Consider the following 22531-nt stretch of genomic DNA (forward strand, 5'->3'; position numbering starts at 1 on the left):
AGGAGCATAGTACATTTAGAAGGAACTACTTTCTGATACATGCCAGATTTTATATAGTATCAGTGGAATTTCCAGAAACTTAATCTAACACTTGCTGTATTAGAAGTCAGCTCCATATTAGAAGTCAGCCCCATAATTATTTTTTGCCTTCAGCAACTGTGTGTCTTTTCATGACATCCATTAATGAAAACAATAACTATACAATATCCAGACATTTAGGGGCAATTCACATGTTGCAAACAGCCCTCTTGGGATGCTAGGGTGAAGGGAAGGTAATAAATTATAATAAATCAATACATTAAATAAATAGTACTTCGGGTTAAGAACTTTGCTTCGGGATGAGAACAGAAATCGCACGGCGGTGGTACGGCGGCAGTGGGAGGCCCCATTAGCTAAAGTGGTACCTCAGGTTAAGAACATTTCAGGTTAAGAATGGACCTCCAGAACGAATTAAGTCCTTAACCCGAGGTACCACTGTGCGTTCTTTGTTTCTTCAGCTTGTAAACTGCCTTGGGTATTGTAAGATAGAAAAATTGTATACAAATTAAAAGTGATGATGGTGATTTTGGCATTTAAGCAATATATAAATTAACCAACGATGGTGATGACAAAAGCACAAGCTTTGAATCAATCATCACATTCCTGGCTTGAAACTCAATTGATTTGGACTCAATGTATTCAACCGAGCAAGCAACCTAGCCACCAGCATATATTTAAGGAATGAAATCCGGAAACATAATGAACATCATAAGAACCTCCTGGATCAGTCCAAAGACTTATCCAACATTCTGTTCTCACAGTTGCCAACCAGATGCATGTGGGAAGTATTCAAGCAGGGCGTGAGTTCAACAATCTCTCCCAAACGTCGCATCCATACCGAAATCTAGAGAATCTTTGAAATGGCAATTTTAAATGTTATTTATTTCAAAATGTATAGACAACCATACATTTAGAGAAGATAGAAGCTGTGTGCAGAAACAGAATATAAAACACAATGCAGATCATCAAACAGTATTAAAATGTGTAAAAGCAGCAGTTATTTAAAAGTGATGGGCTGGGATCACCCAGAGAGGAAGAGTATTGTTCTGCCGTACTTGAACTGAATATGGGACTGTTTGCATGGAAAGAATGTCTTGTTCCAGTAATCTGCAGGTCTTCCCCATTAATGGGACACAGCAATGCTGACATTTTAATGAAGGGAAGAACTCCTCACATAGATATGTTTTTTTGGAATCTGCCTTGCTCCCCTTGTAACATGTACTTCCATGCACTCTGACTTGCCTGGTATAATTGGCAGCATTTGTGGTAGAGGCAAGATTCAAATAATGGTCTTTCAATCACAAAATTACCAATTACATTGAGTATCCCCCCCTCAAGTGACAGGTACCAAGAAGACTCTAGAAAACATAAGCTTCCTTATCACATTCAGACCAGAAAGAGAAGCGCAGACAAACAAAGCAGCAAGGAAATCGAATGAAGCTTGGAGGTACAAGGTAATGAAATCATAGGTGAAACATATAACTTTGTAGAAAGAAGAACACCAAGTTATGTGTAAATGAACAGCAAATTTGATCGTGATGGAGGGAGCAGTCACAGGACTCTCAGTCACAGCAGTGTTCACAGTTGAAAACAAGAGGTCCCAATATGTTTCCTAGACTCAAATTGGCTCTTGAAAATTTCCCAACAAATATCTCTTCAGTAGGTGGACACGGCAATTCATGCAGGCCACAAGAAGAGCATATTGGTAAACATAAAAGTTGTAGACTTCACAGACAGTGCAGACACTACCAGTTGAGACAAACTGCAGAGGGCTGCATGCCATGTAGTTGCTGCTGCAACACCTAAATGACCTAGGACATTTTGTTGTGAGATATATATATAATTTATGAATGAAGGTATATTGTATACCGCCCTACATCCATAGATCCCAGGGTGGTTCACAACACAATAATACAAGATAAAAAAACAAAACGCATAATAAAAGCAAGAACAAAAATGAACCAATAGCCCCTCCTGCCCCCATTGCCTCCAACAACACATTCAGTCAAAGGCCTGGTTGAAGAGAAATGTTTTCGATTGGTGCCTAAAAGTCCATAATGAAAGCGCCAGCCTTCTCTTTGGGAAGAAGATGCCACAAATGGGGAGCCAATGCAGAATAGGCTCATTCTCATGTTGCCACCCTCTAGACCTCTTGTGATGCCACCCTCTGGCCTTGGATGCTGATCACAGGGTACAGGTTGGAGAGAGGCAGTCAACTGCTGAGGCATAAGGTTTTGTGGGATGGAGAACATTTCATCAGATGTGTGGGTCGATCATTTTCTCCAAGATACAATCATCCAACAAAGAAATACAGGTTGCAGTGTAGTCAATAAGTGGGTGTTAAATGTGTGGTAGTGCTTGAAGCACAATCAAATATTTGTTAAAAGAGTGACTTAGAAAGAAAACAAGTGTGTGCAGAGCATAGCTGTCAACCGTCCCTTATTTGGCAGGAAAGACCCTTATCCCAGCGCCGTGTCCCGTTGCTGTCCCTTATTGATGATGTCCCTTAAATTTCCCAGGTTTCAAAGGAAGCAGCTCCTCTCCCTCCCTCCCTGCCGGCCAGGGAGGAGGGAGGCTCCAACTGTGTTGCTTGGCTGCATTGCTCATCCAATAAGGAGTCTAAGAATGACTTGGGGGTGGAGCTAGCATGCCTTGGGGGGACTCGCCTTTGCTCAGCGCTTCCCAGTGGAGAGGTGGTGGTGGTTTTCCTTGCTGCATCCCCTTTGCCGGGTTGCTGCGCTGTGGGAACCACCGCTTGAGGCTTCGTTTGGCTGCTGGCTGGGCTTTCTGTCTTTGGCTCAGAGGGGATCAGAAGTTGAATATACCTGTGTCTGAAAAATCCCTTATTTTGGCTGCTGATCCTTTATTTTCAAGGCTGCTGGTCCCTTATTTTCAAATCTGTAAGTTGACAGCTGTTTTGCAGTGTTGCACTTAATAATAACTACAATATAATCCAAATATAAAAATACCCTCCAGCAGCTTTGCAGTCATGACACAGAACTATTGTTTGCAAATCACTCTTTTTAATTCCTATTGGTGCCATTTTGATTTTTCTCTCTCAGTAGCAGTCATTGTTAATGGCAGCTATGCAGTGCCATAAGTGCCTGCAAGGAACTTACATGCTGATGTTTATAATGAAGGAGCTAATTAAAGGAACTGGGGAGGAGGTGAGATCAGCACAACAGGGATTTAGCTACATTCATAAAGATAAAGCGCTTTATATGCGTTATAACACTGTGACACCAGATGGCGCTGTGGAGTCCTGTCTTTCGCCAACAGGATTTCCCCATATGAAGTTTACAACGTGCTTAACTGAATCGCTTTTTTGATGTGTCTAGATCCAGCCCAGGAGGTGAAAGCAAGCAAAACTGCACACAAACTTCTGCAAGTGAGCAAATGCAGAAGGTGGTGTGCAGCTTTGCCTAATACACACATTTTTTACAAATCATTTCCCCCCTAATATTTACCTTTTCACTAATATATGCATCTTTATCCTAGTATGTGCATTTCTGTTCCCATTACCTGGCTGCAGAACTGCAATGCCAAATCTGGAGAAATGTGAATTTCAAAGAATGACTGTGCTTTGGTTTGCATATTGTTTTGGGAAATGCAGATTTGATAGGTCCACCTTTAAATGCAAATTGAATTGATTTTCCTCCCCCTTCCCTTGTGATGTCTGATTTTTTTGGTACATGCCCCCCCCACCTATTTCAGCCTTCTTTGTCATATCCAGAATTGTTCCAGAGTCTCCCTCCGCTCCAGTTTATGGGGGAGTGGAGGACAGCAGAGGGTGGGTGAGCAAAAATCAGCTGCCCCACATTTCAGATGAGGACATGCTTTCTGCTAGCACACAGCCACCATTGGATAGATCCCTTGATCATGAACTGAATTTCATTATCGTAATCCTTGCCATCACTCCATGCATATATATATATATAAATAATCCCTTGCAGAAAATGCATTTGAAACTACTTTTGACTGGATCTTGAGACGTGGCTTCAAGAGCAATATCGCTCTGATGCTTAATAAATATAAAATAACAATTAATAACAATTATGGTTGTAAATGGTAGGAAAGAGGAGCCTAATTATCCAATTATCTGATTTGCACAGAGACTCAGGTAATTAGACAGCTCAGTTCTAAAGTTTGCACCTGTAATTAATTATGTGTGTAAAAACGTTAACGATTTAATGCAATTTATGTAAGATTGCATTTATTTATTTATCACTGGAGCATGAATAATCTCAGCAAAGAAAACCTTCGTATCTCTACTCTGTTTTATAGCCCTATTATCTGAATTTATGCTATGTTCCCGTAGCAAGCATCTTCTGGTACACTTCATTGTTTAAAATGCAACACATCTGGCATTCCAATTGTTCATTAGCATTATGTTGATTGTTCTATACTAGTTGCATTTGCACTGTGAATATTAAGTGCTTGGCAGTTTTTGGACTGCAAGGGATTTTAGCAAATCATATCCACGAGAAGAAGAGACCCTGGATTTGTAACATCTGCCAAAATGCTCACTTTCAATCAGTCCTTTACTAAGCTCTCTCACAGCAGGTGTATCCACTAGTGAGGATTTCCATGTGCCAGTGTCGTTGAGTATATTAGGAATGTGCAACATGGCTGTACAGAACAATCTTAAATTTGCATAGGAAAATATCCTTTTAAATTATATACCCAAGACATGGAATTGAACAAAGGGACAATATGAATGGACATTACACACCCTTACTACAGCAAAAAGACAAGTATTGATGAACTGGAAAAATAAAAATACAGCTCCCTTTAATGAGTGGATTGAAGGTATGTACAAACTCGCTACACATGAACTAGTTGTGTATAAACGTAGACTTGCCATGGACAAATTTAATGTAAACAATACATTGTTCTATTTGGTTTTCTGCATGGGTACTATTTCTTGTTTCTTCTTCTTTTTGTGTCTTACCTTACTCTGTACACTTGCAAATCTGTACTTTTTTATTATTCAGTAAAGAATATAAAATAAAAAAGGAATGTGCAAAGCTACCCTGGGAAATGCTACTAATCTTGTCAAAATTCACTTCAGTTCCACTGCCAACCCTCAATATACAGATGATTTTCTTGAACACCGTTCCCAACACCCTCAAGCTGCAATTATGGGTTGGTGAAAAATTCAATTCAGTGTGCATTTAAAAATGAACCTACTTAATTCACACTTTCCGAAACAATATGCAGACCGAAACACAGCCATCCTTCAAAATTTGCACTTCTCTTAATTTTGCAACGTGGTTCTCCAACCAAGCAATGTGTATGAAAATACAAATACATCGGGTAAACTGCATATAAATGCATATATTGGTGAAAACAACATACAAAAATGCCTTATATTTGGGAAATTGTTTTGCAAAAGCGCAATAGTCTGATATGTATATAAAAAGGTAAAGGTACCCCTGCCCGTACGGGCCAGTCTTGACAGACTCTGGGGTTGTGCGCCCATCTCACTTAAGAGGCCAGGGGCCAGCGCTGTCCGGAGACACTTCCGGGTCACGTGGCCAGCGTGACATCGCTGCTCTGGCGAGCCAGAGCCGCACACGGAAACGCCGTTTACCTTCCCGCTGGTAAGCGGTCCCTATTTATCTACTTGCACCCGGAGGTGCTTTCGAACTGCTAGGTTGGCAGGCGCTGGGACCGAGCAGCGGGAGCGCACCCCGCCGCAGGGATTCGAACCGCCGACCTTTCGATCGGCAAGTCCTAGGCGCTGAGGCTTTAACCCACAGCGCCACCTGCGTCCCTATATGTATATAAAAATAGGTATATTAGAAGAAATTCACACTAGAACGCTGGTGAATTTTCCAAGATCCTTACCATCCAATATCCTGCAGAAGCAACTCATGCAATGTGCATCTTTTGGGGTTGCACTCTTGCAGGAGCCAAGACAGGAGACATCCCGGAATCCAATCAGAAGGCTTTTGTAATTATGGGATGCTCAAATAGGACCAGTTCTTAGCCTGAATCCTTGCATAGAACTCTGTTTTAAAGCCTTCATTTCCTTCTGCCAGAATTAGGCAGTGCACCAACAGCTTCACAGCTGAACGAGGTTTGCATCTAGTGTAATCTTACACTAGCTTAACTGACACAGTCTCACTTTATGTCAGCTTCTGGTGCACAGGATTCCTTCCTAATTTAGGTCTGTTGATATGATTTTTTTATTTACAGCATTTGTATCCAACTCATCTGTGGCTCAGTTAATAGAATCATAGAATTGTATAATTGGAAGGGAACATGAGGGTCCTCTAGTCCAACCCTCTGCAAAACTGGAATCTTTTTGCCCAACGTGGTGCTTGAACTCATGACCCTGAGATGATGAGTCTTATGCTGTACCGACTGAGCTAACCTGCAGGTCAGTGCTGGCTGAACCAAGGCTGGTGTAAGAACCCCCCCCCCCAAAAGGGGACTTCCAGGAATATGGCAGTGGGAGACCCGGGGGTGAGGGGATTTAGGCTGGATCCAAAACCCATTCCACTTGGTCGCATGACCTGGCAACCTGGCATATAACAGTTTGAATTCTTATTTCCCCTCTGCTATGCTGCATTCAGACCTCATTTTATTTGATCTTTCACACAACGTGAAAGCTATTGTTGGAAATCTAGTAGACTATGGTGGAAGTTTTAGTGCTCATTTCCTTGTCAATTACTTCCAGAAAGAATCCATTTGCAACCCCATTAACCCAGAAAATTGTGGGATTCAAGTGACACAATTTGTGGTGCTATACCAGCATACAATCCTTTCCTGCCATTTTCAATGGTGAATCATGGGGAACGTAAGCAGAATGTGCAGAAAGCAGCATGTCCAGTTATGTTTGGTGCTGTTGTTGTCATACCACGCCCACTGGTATGAATGAAATCTAGCATGACCTGCCAGAGTATCAGTTAAAAAGCCACAGATCCATAATGAAATGGGCACTGTACTATGAGAGCAATGTCAGAAACTGGGACAGAAGCACTACCATTATAAATCAGTGAAACTAATACAATAAACCCCTTTTCTGAATGCCGTCATAACCACTCCATACTTATGCTATTACATTTCTTGTCACCTTGGCTGTTTGCTCGAATTCGCCCTGATGTAATATAGCTCCTGGGAACAAGATAGCAAAAGTTCATCGTGACAAAGTATCATTAATAACAGCAGAATATGACTCAATCTTGATTTTTGATGGGGCTTGGTCGCAACTAACTTTTGTGAGGTTGCATCCCTGGAGCTTTGTGTTCTGTATTGGAAATGGGGCATTGCACACACATTGTTTCTCGTTTTCTATGTCTGCATAATCAAAACTGTAATTTTGACTGCAAACACAATTAAAATTCCAGATTCGTTTGCAGGAGCACATGCTATTTAATTCTCTTCGTGGCAATTATATATTGTTTTAAGGTGTAGGGTTGTTTTCGTTTTGTGATCTGATTAACCTCAGGGAAAAGCCAAATAGGAACCCCCTGCTTTATATTTAATTTAAATTGAGAATAAATGATTGCACTAAAGAGAGCAATGTCTTAATCTATTGAAGGAACAGTGTTGGAGTTCATTAAATGAGGGGTAACCTCCAAGCACATGCAATAAGCGATCTGTCACAGACACAAGACACAATTTATCTCTCTTCTCCAGTGAAAACACAACCACTGGGACGATATTTCAGTTCTGTTTCGATTGGTGCAAATCAACAGTCACTCTCGTGGAGTGAATATTAAATTCATTTGATGAATTTTTTAATCAAACATTGTCCCAGAGCTTAAATTCTAAAACAAGAGTTTCTGCAGCTCAGACCTTCCTTAAACTTATTACTTGTAACCTTGAAGCCCAATGTCGTAACTCCAGATGAGTTATGTGTCTTTGATTAGCATGGAAAAGAATTCTAAGCATTATAACATCAACTTTTCTCAGGCTGAGGCCCAGTTCTAATGTTTTTTATGGTCTCCATGCAATGCCTGTGGGAGCAAATGATGATGATTGGAGCAAGCTCAACACCCTACTGTCATAATATAGGGTGCTGGTTGCATGCATAATTTTATTGATTAGCAGGTGCCTATGTACCTGGTCAAGAGCCTAGGAGTTACCAATCAGAAGGTCGGCAGTTTGAATCCCCACAACGGGGTGAGCTCCTGTTGCTCGGTCTCTGCTCCTGCCACCCTAGCAGTTCAAAAGCACCTCGAAGTGCAAGTAGATAAATAGGTACTGATCAGGCGGGAAGGTAAACGGTGTTTCCATGCGCTGCTCTGGTTTCGCCAGAAGCAGCTTAGTCATGCTGGCCACATGAGCCGGAAAAACTGTCTGTGGAAACACTGCCCCCCTTGGCCAGTAAAGGAAGATGAGTGCCGCAACCCCAGAGTTGTTCGTGACTGGACTTAACTGTCAGGGATCCTTTACCTTTAGGGAAAAGACCAATCTGTGATCCAAAATGTGAATTTATTAAAAAAGAAAAAATACATGGCTCTCTTGTGATGACCCCTAAACACAATGGGAGACAGTGAGGGAGGAAGGATGCTGTTGCAAAAGGAGAGGCTGGGGAGAAGGCAGATTGTCCCTTAAATAGGGATCTGGCCCTGCCCCCCTCCTCAAACCACCTTAAAGGTAAAGGGACCCCTGACCATTAGATCCAGTCGTGGCCGACTCTGGGGTTGCAGCGCTCATCTTGCTTTATTGGCTGAGGGAGCCAGCATACAGCTTCCGGGTCATGTGGCCAGCATGACTAAGCCGCTTCTGGCGAACCAAAGCAGTGCATGGAAACGCCGTTTACCTTCCCACTGGAGTGGTACCTATTTATCTACTTGTACTTCATGCTTTCGAACTGCTAGGTTGGCAGGAGCAGGGACTAAACAACGGGAGCTCAACCCATCACAGGGATTCGAACCACCGACCTTCTGATCGGCAAGTCCAAGGCTCTGTGGTTTGAGCCACAGCGCCACCTTCATTCCCAAACCACCTTAGGAAAGTGCCAATCAGCACCATGGATTTTCCCATGCTGCCTCTCTGTCCCCAATGGCCCTCAAAGACCTCCTTCCCTCTCAGCACCACCTGATCTGTTTGGCAAAGCATTCTAAGAATTAAATAATTGGATATATGTATATATTGAATCCTGTGACTTAAGTGTTCAGTGCCAATTCCTCAACTTGGTTCTGCTAACCAAAATGTGGGTAATAAACAGTGTTAGGTTTTTTGGTTTTTGTTTGTTTCCTCAGCCAGACAAATGTGATTGCTTTTTCAAAGAATTGCAAAATTAGTGATGATGGCACATATGTAACACATATTTGCAATTAATTCCGTAAAGTGGTTGATACAGCATGCTATAATAACCACGCATCCAATATTAATTTAAATTGGTTTAGATACGAAAACTGTCATTTGGAATGAATGCTGCTGAAGGACTGTGGCGGGGAGGGGGGGAGAGTGGTGAGCTATTGAATTGGGAGGACTGTGCTCTGGCTTATTGCCAAAATTGTTAGATCAAGTTATAATTAATTTCTCCATTAATGACCAAGATTTTCCAGACCTTATTAAAATGGGAAGAATTAGAACCACCAGTCATTGTGTGAGAAAAACAGAAAAATACAGACCAAAAAGAGGGGCAATCAGTATAATGATCTGATCATATTTTTTGTGTTTGGTTCCAGACAAAGTTAGTCAATGTGGAAAGTTAGTCATAGCTAACTTTAGTCCTGTTCATTTCAATGGGAGCTAAATTACAGTGGATTAAATGGAGAAAATGGAGAGGTCAGTTAGCTATTTCTGAGTGGATCATAGGGCAAAAGCATGGTGTCCATGTGCCCATGGAATAAAATAATAATAATAATAATAATAATAATAATAATAATAATAATAAAAACAGAACAATAACCTCCCTCCCATTTAAAAGACCACAGAAGTTAATCAGCCCAAGGCCTGGATGAAGATAAACATATTTTCCTGGTGCCTAAACATATGCAATGAAAGTGCCAGGTGAGCCTCCCTGGGGAGAGAATTCCACAAATTTGGAATCACTGCAAAAAAGAAGGCATATTTTCGTGTTTCCACCTTCTAGACCTCTCAAAAGGAAACAAAAGAAGGACCTCAGATGATGACTGCAGAGTCCGGGTCGATTTATATGGGGAGAGGCAGTCCTTGAAGTATTGTGGTCCTGAGCCATTTAAGGCTTTATAGGTCAAAACAAGGACTTCGAATTGGGCTCAGAAACTAATTGGCAGTGAAGTCGGGCTAGGACCGGTCTTGCCGCAGTGAAAAACCTGGCCACCGAATTCATGCACCAGATGAAGTTTCCGAACCATCTTCAGAGCTTTTCTTACAAAGGCTATAATGCCTCTTTTTATTTTTAAGGAATGTGATTTAAATATTTTTCTGTATCTTCCTACAATTCCCCACAGGCTTTGCTTTTTTCTTTTTAATCACCATGCAAAATTTGAAAAAATAATGATGATGCATTAGTCTCTAATGTCTCAGAAAAAAATACTTTGTTCACCTAAGCTCCCCCCCCCTTTCTGTTACTAACTTCTGGTCTTAATAATATGGCATTCGGTTTTTTAAAAAAATCAATGATTAGTATTATTATTAAAGGAAAAGAAAATGGTAGAAAAGAAAAAGGTCATCTTTGTCCCATTCTTTTATGAACACAAACTGTTTCAGACAATATTGCAAGCTCTTCCATGTGTCAGCTATGTGATGACTGGAAATGGGCCCACATCTGGACCTGCCTCCAGTATCATGTACAGAGCCAGATTTAGGTTTGATGAGGCCCTAAGCTACTGAGGGTGTTGTTGTTTAGTTGTTTAGTCGTGTCCAACTCTTCGTGACCCCATGGACCAGAGCACACCAGGCACTCCTGTCATCCACTGCCTTCTGCAGTTTGGTCAAACTCATGCTGGTAGCTTTGAGGACACTGTCCAACCATCTTGTCCTCTGTCGCCCCTTTCTCCTTGTGCCCTCCATCTTTCCCAACATCAGGGTCTTTTCCAGGGAGTCTTCTCTTCTCTTGAGGTGGCCAAAGTATTAGAGTCTCAGCTTCAGGATCTGTCCATCCAGTGAGCACTCAGGGCTGATTTCCTTAAGAATGGATTGATTTGATCTTGTTGCAGTCCATGGGACTCTCAAGAGTCTCCTCCAGCACCTCCATTACTGAGGGTAATGGGGCCCTTTATATGTCCAGCTGTCCTTTGTCAACAACAAACTGCCGCTGATTTTTTTGTGTGTGTATTGAATATATACTATATATGGGACACGGGTGGCGCTGTGGTTTAAACCACAGAACCTAGGGCTTGCCGATCAGAAGGTTGGCAGTTCAAAACCCTGCGACAGGGTGAGCTCCAGTTGTTCAATCCCTGCTCCTTCCAACCTAGCAGTTCGATAGCAAGTCAAAGTGCAAATATATAAATAGGTACCGCTTTGGCGGGAAGGTAAACGGCGTTTCCATGCGCTGCTCTGGTTCGCCAGAAGTGGTTTAGTTATGCTGGCCACATGACCAGCTGTACGCCGGCTCCCTCGGCCATTAAAGCGAGATAAGTGTCTCAACCCCAGAGTCGGTCACAACTGGACCTAATGGTCAGGGGTCCCTTTCCCTTTACCTTATATGCTATATGGTAATTTATGGACCTAATAGGTATCTAAAGCCATTTGCACATAACAAAATATGTATTTTATCAAAGTAATTGTTGAACTGAAATACAATTAAGAAGAAGTATATTAATAGTGAAATAATTATTAAGCTCTAACTATTTGTACATTTTATTTTATTTGTTTTTAATCATATATTTCGGAAATGTACATCCAGATTTTTTTTTCCTTCCAATTTTTTTGGGGCCCCCAAGAGTGTGGGGCACTAAACTATAGCTTGTTTAGCTTATACGTAAATCTGGCACTGATCATGTACATCACCGGCCCCACCTCTTGGATGTTCATGTATTGTTATCTTTTCAGATTTCAACTGGAGACTCACACGGCAGGAAATTTCTCCATTAAAAAATCCTTACATAGAGAAAACTGGCACATCAGGGAGGGAAAGCTAGCTTAGAATCCTCCCTTTCATGAAGATTTCAGTGAGCTAGGAAGTGGTGCAGCCCAGATACTGGTTGACCCTCCCATCTGCTGCATGCATGAATTATTTCTTTACATGTGTATATTCTTTTTGATCAGTGTACAGTTCCAGTATAGGGCCACTTGGTTTGATGTGCCAATTTTTGACTGCATTTACTTTGAACATTAGAACGAAGTTCAGATCAAATGCAAGAGATCAGATAAGCCCACCTATCTACTCTAGTGGTTTGGGTATAATTCATTTAACTACACCTAACACATTATTCCCGCATGGTTACAAATAACAACTCGACAAACGTATCTGCTGGCTGGAGCTCAGCAAAATGATAAGGTTGGATAATTGTTGGCATCAGACTGGTTGGAATGCAGGAATGGATAGGAATGGGAGTCATTGCATAACCATCAATGAAATCTCTGTTGACATGCAGAACAGGGAACCTGAAGATGTGAAGCTTTAATATTTACTGTCAAGAAGCATGATAGCTATATGTACAGAGGTCCAAATTTCTTTGTCAATCATTCTTTTAGTCAGCAGCATTCTGTTTCCCTGCCTAGCTAGGAATCTGCTTTTGACTTTGGCATTATCATTCCATACATATTTTATAATTTCTCTAGAAAGGCTGAATAGGGATGCCAGTAAGTAAATAAAATAACTATATGTTTGACATTTTCAAATCCATACCAGACAGGTAGAAGGATTAAATAATGGGGGGGGGGGGGGAGCAAAGGACAATACTTTTCTCACCCTTTCTAAATTGACTTTTGGGCTCCTGCACAGAATTTATTTCCAAATTCCAAGGTAAGCCTTTGAAATGAGCAGATATAATTGAATTGCTGTTCAGAAAAATGGGCAAGACTCAATGCCCCTTAAGTGTTAGTGTGCCCTTAAGCCTTAATGGGAGTCAGGTCATTTTCCCTATCTGTGGCATTCACTGAAGCAAGAATTCCCCAAATTGTCTAGCATCCTGTTCCCACAGTGGCCAACCAGATGCCTGCGGGAAACCCCAAAACAGGATTTGAGCACAAGAGCGTCCTCCCCTCCTGTGGCTTCCAGCAACTGGAAGCATTATTTTCTCCAATGTGGAGGCAAAGCATAGCCATCATGGCTAGTAGTCACTGATAGACTTCTGCTCCATTAATTTGTCTTGTCTTTTAAAGCCTGGGCTGGTGGCCATCACTGCCTGCTGTGGGAGTGATTTAAACCAAGTGCTGCCTGGAGAAGTACTTTCTTTTATCTGTCCGGAGACTTGCAACATTCAGCTTCATTCCCACTGAATTTCACTTCAGAGGGAGTTCCCCCAGTTACACTTGTGATGCATACTGGTCCAGGGACATAGTATGGGTTGTCGGTGCCCGGGGCAGGGCAAATGTTGTGCCCCGCCCCGGTGGACTGGTCAGTGGTCAGTCTCTTCTCTGGCCAGCGTCTAATCAAGGGAGACTCTCCTTGTAAACTAACCCCAACCTAGGAACAAAGATAAGACAGAGAAACATGAAGCCTAGAGTGCCACTGTGTCTCCTCACTCTCCTGTTACCCTCTGGGCAATGCAGGTGGCTCTGGCAGTGCTTTCTCATCTTCCTCTTCCTCTCTCCCTCATTGGTGGGCAGCAGCAGCCGTGCCCTTCCCCTCTCTTCCTCCCAGGCTAGGGGCAGGGTGTGCGTTGGTTTCTGTCCTGGGTGCAGCTTGCCTCCCTGTGGCTCTCGCCTCGATGAGGAATCCTGTCATGGGGTCAACTGGTTGTGCCTCCTCAGAAATTTGGGCCTGGAGCCACAGCCTCCATGCCCCTCCACTAAACCACTACACCGATCATTTATCTTTGATGCTCTGTCTTCCATCTAAAGGTAAAGGGTAAAGGGACCCCTGAAAGTTACGTCCAGTCGTGAACGACTCTGGGGTTGCGGCGCTCATCTCGCTTTACAGGCCGAGGAAGCTTGCGTTTGTCCACTTCCACAGACAGTTTTTCCAGGTCATGTGGCCAGCATGACTAAGCCGCTTCTGGCGAAACCAGAGCAGTGCACGGAAATGCTGTTTACTTTCCTGCCGGAGCAGTACCTATTTATCTACTTGCACTTTGACATGCTTTCGAACTGTTAGGTTGGCAAGAGCTGGGACCAAACAACGGGAGCTCACCCTGTCGCGGGGCCTCAAACTGCCGACCTTCCAATTGGCAAGTCCAAGTGGCACAGTGGTTTAAACCACAGCGCCACCTGCATCCCCTAACTACTGTCTTCCATCTAACTACTGTCAATATCTACTGTTGTCTATTGCTGTCATGTGTTGTCATTGACCTGTGTCATCAACTACAGTGTCACGAGGAAGTCATATTGAGATCTGGACCAGCAACTTTGTGGTTACATTTTTATAAGTAGAAGCTGCTTGAGGTAGGAGATGGAGAGATAGAATGTGAAAGAAGGTCCAGTAGCAGAGGATTGGATACAAGCCCAAGTGGCAATAGCAATGGCATCCAGGTGAGAAAGAAAGAGGTGGGGTGAATTAAAGAGGAAGCACAATGGGGGAGGAGCTTAGAGAGGAGATAATGTTCTCAATGCAAAATGCAAACTAGCTGAGGAGGTATGGAAGTCTTTTTATATATATCAAGATAGACCAATAAGATAGGGATAGGTTTATAAATGGGAAGAGACTGCATGAGCATGTTGAGGGGGTCACATGGGCTACCAGGAGTCAGCAAATTTTTTCAGCAGGGGGCTGGTCCACTGTCCCTCAGACCTTGTGGGGGGCTGGACTATATTTTTTTTGGGGGGGGGGATGAATGAATTCCTATGTCCCACAAATAACCCAGAGATGCGTTTTAAATAAAAGGAGACATTCTACTCATGCAAAAACATGCTGGTTCCAGGACTGTCCGTGGTCCGGATTTAGAAGGCGATTGGGCTGGATCTGGCCCCCGGGCCTTAGTTTGCCTACCCATGGGCTAGCCTGTCTGCTGCTGCAGCCATATCCCAGAGTATCTGCATGCATGGTACAAATGAGAATTGTTAAGTCGTGGGTGAACATATCAGACGACACAGCAATTCTTCAAACAGCTCTTGTTTATTCACAGGTCCGAACAGAACTGAACTGAAGGGTTCAGCCAGCCTGCTTATATAGAGCTCCACTACAACGCAACAGTAACCACTTTCTGTTACTATCCAATCACTGAACGTCACTTTCAATCCCTTATTTGCATATGTGGACCTGAGTGAAAACTATCTACAGTATCCCCCTGCTGGCCCAGGGTGAGAACTTCAGTACATAACAAGAAAGGTCCTTAGTCATGCAGAAACAGACCTGCATCTCCTCCTGCACATAAGGGGGATACAAAGAAGGGCATTAACGTGAACAATATTTGCGTGTTTCCCATCCCACAAGTGAAATGGTTGCCATTTGGGCTGTTCACCGAATTCAGCCAAAGCCCAAAGTGAATCTAGTCAATTCAGGGGGATCCAAGCTTCTCCTTAGTCAGTTCTAGACAACCCCAGATTGGCCCAGGTCAGGTAGGGCCATCTGGAGGGAACCAGGGCTGTCGGGAAGTAAGATTTTGAATGGGAGAGGCAGGTGACAGGTGGGAAGGAAGATTGGATGGATAAGAAGAAGAAAGGAGAAGATATAGAGGATTCCATTGAAAGTGACTGCACAGCAGCACCCCATAGGATTTAATATTCCATTCAACAGCTGCTGAGCAGAGCATTCAGTCCTGTTGGATGCGTAAAAAACACAGCACACAACCCAAATTAAACATTAGTTTTCCCCTCACTGAATTGGTGGTGGTCCCCTAGAGTTGGGTCGATGGGTTTGGGCACAGTCCTGCTTACATTCTGTTTTGCAATACTAGATGGTACAGAGAGGAGAGGAAGAAATTTCAGGCTGTTGCTTTTGCCACCAGCTAGAAATTATGCATATCAGGTTGATGCTTCTGAGTGTTTGCTCAGTCTATTCTCATGTTCCATCTGTATGCATGATGATGTAAGGAAAGAATGAGATGCTTTTAAAAAGAAAGGGTTTAAATTACCGTTTCCCCCATTTAGTTGATTTTAAAAACAAAACAATACTATTTTGAAATCTTCAGACTTTTGGATGTTTTCTGCTGTCTTAAAACACAGAGCACCTGGAGTGTCTTACTGCTTGAACAATTATTTTAACCAATGCTAAAAGGAAGAAATTGACTATCCATGCCAAACTAGCAAATAGCTTTGCTGTTTTCTCATCTCACAGGTGTGTGGGGAAGCTCTCCTCTGTGCCTAAAGAAAAATCCATGTAAATGTAATTACTTAATAAACTCCTTCAGCAATAAGGTATCAAAGTTCAAAGTGTCAATACTAAAAACACACATTTTAGAACCTGTTTCTTAAACAGAGCTTATAGCCCACAGAAATACCTCCCTCTGTTTTCAGTGCTAATGCTCTTCCTACTATCACTACATCCTCCCTTTATGTAATCTACCATGCATTTTCCCCCTTCTGGAAGCAAAGATTTCAAGCAGATTCTGTTATTTATCACAGCGGCATGCAATTATGTCAATATATATACAGAAATTAGGCATTGCTTAATTCCACTTTTCCTCTCTTCTTATAAGCTGCTTTTCTGTAAGTATATGAGAAACTCATGGGTCTGTAATCTGATTTGTTACGTTTGCTCAGATGATTTTTTTAAATTTCTGCTTCTGATATCAATAGCCAAACAACACCTACTGGTAGTTTGAAAGGAAGCAGGCTCGGTGGTCTTTTGAAGACGAAACCCTGAAAAAACGGCCTATGGCAAACTGAATTCAGGTATGTGTTAGCTATTTTGCATTTTTTTATTTTGCATTCAGTAAAATAATTTAACTAATTTAACTAATTAATTTATATCCTACAGCTGCTCCAAAAAGCCCTGGGTAAACATTCAGAGGAAACAATTAAAACATCTAAAAATGTTATGTAAATTTTGCTGGAATTGTGTTCTCCAAATACTGATAAAAGTGCTAATCCAAGACATTATATCTTCATGGCTTATTACTATTAATATTGCTAACACACACAGAGAGAGAGAACACTCAGACATGGAGATTTAAAGAATGGACTGTGCCTGGAAATCATCATCATCATCATCATCATCATCATTATCAACAACAAATAATAATTTTATTATTTGTATCCTACCCACCTAACTGGCTCACCCCAGCCACCCTGGGTGGCTTCCAGCATATACAAAAACATTAAACATTACAAACATCCATATACAGGACTGCCTTCAGATACCTTCTAAAGCAAGCATGGCCAAACTTTGCCCTCCAGATGTTTTGGGACTACAACTCCCATCATCCCTAGCTAACAGGACCAGTGGACAGGGATGATGGGAATTGTAGTCCCAAAACATCTGGAGAGCCAAGTTTGGCCATGCCTGTTCTAAAGGTTGCATAGTTACTGGGAGATCTGGTGGGAGGGTGTTTGACAGGGTGGGAGTCACTACAGAGAAGGCCCTCTGCCTGGTTCCCTGTAACCTCACTTAATGTAGTGAGGGAGCCACCAGAAGGCCCTCGGAGCTGGACCTCAGTGTCCGGGCTGAACGACAGGGGTGGAGATGCTTCTTCAGGTATGCAGGGCTGAGGCTATTTAGAGCTTTAAAGATCAGCAGCAACACTTTGAATTGTGCTTGGAATTGATGAGACAAACACAGTTTGCCTCATCTATTGCCTTCATTCTAGATAATTTTGCTGTGGCATTCCCAATAGCTGAAGATCAGCCTATTCACATATTATATGTATGTAATTTTCCCTGATAGTGTATCAGTCTGCTTCAGTATCAGACTGAATCTGTGGTGGTTTTCTTTCATTAAAACAGTGTGTGTGTGTGTGTGTGTGTGTGTGTGTGTGTATACACACACCGACACACACTGGTGTTTTTTTCTGCGGTGGGGTGGGGAGTTTATGCTAACCAAACCTGGTGAATTTTGGAAGCCTGATATGTTCAAGAAAAGAAAAGCCTTCTGCGCTAGTTAATGGGTTTTGCAAAAAAGAGGCTAGGATGGTTGCTGAGAGATTGTTACACCTGTCGCCTTGTCAGAGTTATGGAGGATCAGCGAGACCTACCAACTGGTTACATGTCATTGGTAAGGAAAGGAACTTAGGGTCTCTATTCGCAAGAGTGGCCATTAGGGACCCTGAGAATGCCAAAAAGGCACAGCGGAGTGAAGCAATCAGAGTGTAACAGGTGCCATCACATTATGTAGTTTGACAGGGTGACATTTGAATTGCACAATTACTTTTTGATATCTGACAGCATTGGTTTCAGGAAAGAAAAAGAAATGTTATGGGGAAAAAGTCACTACAGAAGAACTGACGGGAATGCAATTCTGGACCTGTGCCAAAAGGATTTTTAAAATAAAAAAAATAATACCTAAGTTTTGCTCAGCCTATCTTTGCAATATGAACATCAGCCAATTAATATTATTCCCTCTTCCTCCTCTTATATTTTGAAGAGAAATGGAAAGGTGTTAATTTCTTAATAGAGGCGTTTTGACTCAATCTTTGATCACAGAATGGTCATGTTAGACAGCTTGCTCATCTATTTTTATATCAAATATCAAATATCATATATTTTTATAATGGCAAGGGTCAGATTTTGTACAAAACCAACAACAAAGCACTGTTAGAATGGATCAAACAACCAAAATGGCCACACTTTAGCGACTGCATTTAGGAAATTGTATTCTATCTTGTATCTCAGATGTGAGGACATTTATTAGGAAGTAAGTGTTATTGTAATCAATGGAAATGACTGGCAAGTAATATGTTTAGCCTCAAAGCCTCTGGCTCACAACTCAGTTTTAAGACTTTCTGCACCAGCAGATATGTTTCATACAAATTAGTCTAACCAAAATGTCTCACAGTATAATAATATCCTTGCAATCCCAGTGTATTTTCCATTACAAAAGCTAGATCTCCTGCTATGGATGTTTTTAATTGGTGGGAGCAGATTAGCCAATATTTGTTCCTATGAATATTTGTGTCCTCACAAGGAAAGTCACCAAGAGCATTAGCTTCATTCATTCATCAATTCATTTCACACTTGCTGATTCATACAATGGACCTAGGATAACACAGTTGGTAGAGCATGAGGCTCATAATCTCAGGGTTGTGGGTTCAAGCCCCAGGTTGGGCTGAAGATTCCTGCATTGCAGGGGATAAACTAGAGGTCCCTCATGATTCCTTCCAGCTCTACAGCTCTATCATTCTATGATTTTAATGACTGGAGCAGTTTACATGGGACTCCCTGTAGTCTACCATACAGATTCCAGATAGACTTACATGGTCTGCACCCTCTCACCTTCTATAATGCTACAACACTGGGAGCTTCAAAACTATTTGCTAGAATTATGTGAAATCATTTGTCACTAGTACTGGAAACAATAGATTCCACCTTCATATCCTAACCAGTATTTTGTATGGACAACAGGATAGAAAAGCTTATCCTGTCACTTCAGCATCACTTTTAAATGTTTCCTTGGGTCTGGAGATCCAATTATGGTGTTTTCACACTTCAGTGCCATGATGCTACGAAACTTGCATTTCTTCAGTAAAAAAGAAAGACAAAAGAGTAGCTCAGTTCAGACTATAGTTTTCACTTTTCTACAAACAAGTGGAGAGCAAGTGTGTGTCTGAAGTCATTGCTTCCTTGGAACAATTGTCTGAGAGCACCAGACATTCACATTAATGTTGCCATATTTCAAAAACTAAAATTCCTGCTGACACCCACAAAGTAGTTGAGATTTTTAAAGGAATACCCCAACATTGTTGAGGTGTTTTTTTAAGGAAGCCTACGAAAATTGATAAGGTTTTTTTTTTGGGGGGGAGGAAACCCTAAATTGTTGAGCTTTTGGGGAAAAACCTGACCCCAAAATAGTGATTTTTAAGCTTTTTGAGCTGTTTCTGCTGCTTTTTCAATCGCATTGCCATACATCCAAGTTTTCCCAACATTTTGCAGATTCTGCCAATTTCCCCCCTGTTGCCATTTTTACACCCCCAAACCAGGACATGTCAGGAATTTTCCTGACGTTTGGCAAACCTCATACACACTAGGGTGTAATATTGCAATATTCTGTCAGCAGGACCCTGTTTTAACCAAAACAAGCCTGCATTTTTTCTGCTAAGGTATAAAATTCAATCACTAGCTCAGCAAAACAGGAAATCCTAAGTAGTAATAACTGAAGGCTTTCTGACGTGATGCTTACTAGTGCCTTACTTAAGAGAGGATACAGAGTTTTGGGATTGGGTTGGATAGTGCAAAGTGTATACACTGTAAAATAAGTCTTGTTATGAAGATACTAGAAGTCCAGGGATTATAAATGAATCCTGATGGGGACTGAATTAGGTCAAACTGATGCCCCCCCTTTTTTTGGGGGGGGGGAGGTGTATCTTGTAGCAATGCTACACTGTGTAGGAGGCTCACAAGCAATCATATTTATTTTGATGCATTATTGCATTCACTTCAAAAAAGGAGTAAAATTAAATTTATGTTCAGTTTAATGCGAGCAGGAGTCTTAGTTCAGAGTCTCAAATCATTTTACAATGGTTGTCTTCCATTCACCCACAGCTTATGACTTTTTCCAGACATAGCAAAGTTTCTGATCTTTATTCTTCAAAAAAAGAGAGTCCCCCATCCCAAGTTTACTGCTTCCCTATCACAGTACAGTGAACTTTCAAGGTAGGCACTTAAAAAAAACATTTTCAAAAAGTGTCTTTCTGCCAATGCACTTCAGGTTACCGTTACTTTTCACTGGCAGGCAGTTTGTGCTTTGCTGCTGACAAGCTGAAGCTCAGCCGATGAAGCTGTTCTTCTGAGTTCTGTCACACATAACCACTGGGAAAACGGCATGGAGATAAAGTGGGCAACTGCAAGCATATTGGCACAAGATTGCTTTGCTGGAGACTCAATATGTAGGCATTTCTGAAAAGGAGGTGAATATATGCTGGATAGCTCAGTTGGTAGAGTGTGAAGCTCTTAATCTCATGGTTGTGGATTTGAGCCCCACATTGGGCAAAATATTCATGAATTGCTGTGGTGTGGACTAGAGGACCTTTGTGGCACCTTCCAGCTCTACAATTCTATGATTCTATGATTCTATATGTATAGAGTGGTACCTCGGGTTACATACGCTTCAGGTTACATACGCTTCAGGTTACAGACTCCGCTAACCCAGAAATAGTGCTTCAGGTTAAGAACTTTGCTTCAGGATGAGAACAGAAATCGGGCTCCGGCGGCACGGCAGCCGCAGGAGGCCCCATTAGCTAAAGTTGTGCTTCAGGTTAAGAACAGTTTCAGGTTAAGAACGGACCTCCGGAATGACTTAAGTACTTAACCCGAGGTACCACTGTATATGGAGACAGACAGTGCTTTATTTCTGAAACGCCAGGTTCAAGCCTATCCATAATGAAGACAAACATACACACCTGGGATTCTTTTCCATAATTTGATAGATCATGAGGATGACTGTGTTCACTGGGTGCTGGTGCATAAAGGCTCTCTTCACATGCTTAAGACCATTTTTAGGATCATAGGAATCTGCCTTCTCCTCAGCCAGACCTTTGGTCTCAGTACTGCCCATATTGACTTGCAGCAGCTCTCCAGGGTTCTATGTGGGGTTCTCTCCCACACCTACCAGAAGATGCCAGCAATCGAATGCTGGCTCCCTGCTGCAGCACAACAGAGGGAGGGTGGGAAGGTTTGCAAAGCCCACCTGTCAGGATTTACGACCTCCCTCTCTCACCAAGAGACGGCAGGCTGGCGGTTTATTTACTCCTAGAATTTATTAGTATTTACACAGGAGTTTCTTTGTCCATGGAGTTTTCTTGGTAGGGATACTGGAGTGGCTTGCCGGTTCCTCCTCCAGGAAGTGAAAGCTAGACCATAAAGAAGGCTGGTCGCCGAAGAAGTGATGCTTTTTAATTATGGTGCTGAAGGAGACTCTTGAGAGTCCCATGGACTGCAAGAAGATCAAACATATCCATTCTTAAGGAAATCAGCCCTGAGTGCTCACTGGAAGGACAGATCCTGAAGCTGAGGCTCCAATACTTTGGCCACCTCATGAGAAGAGAAGACTCCCTGGAAAAGACCCTGATGTTGGGAAAGATGGAGGGCACAAGGAGAAGGGGATGACAGAGGACGAGATAGTTGGATAGTGTTCTCGAAGCTACCAGCATGAGTTTGACCAAACTGCGTGAGGCAGTGGAAGACAGGAGTGCCTGGTGTGCTCTGGTCCATGGGGTCACAAAGAGTCGGACACAACTAAATGACTAAACAACAACAACACACAGGAGCTTCAGTTTCAAGCACACAGCTCAGTCTTCTGGACCCGATGAGTCAGTTGAGTCCACTAAAGGGTGTGTTCATCACCAACAGGATATCCTCCATCTGCTGTCCCGCCTCCTGCTGGACTGCTGGCAACCCTACTTCCCCT

Source organism: Podarcis cretensis (genome assembly GCF_951804945.1).
Source record: "Podarcis cretensis genome assembly, chromosome: 7".
Classification (NCBI taxonomy): domain Eukaryota; kingdom Metazoa; phylum Chordata; class Lepidosauria; order Squamata; family Lacertidae; genus Podarcis; species Podarcis cretensis.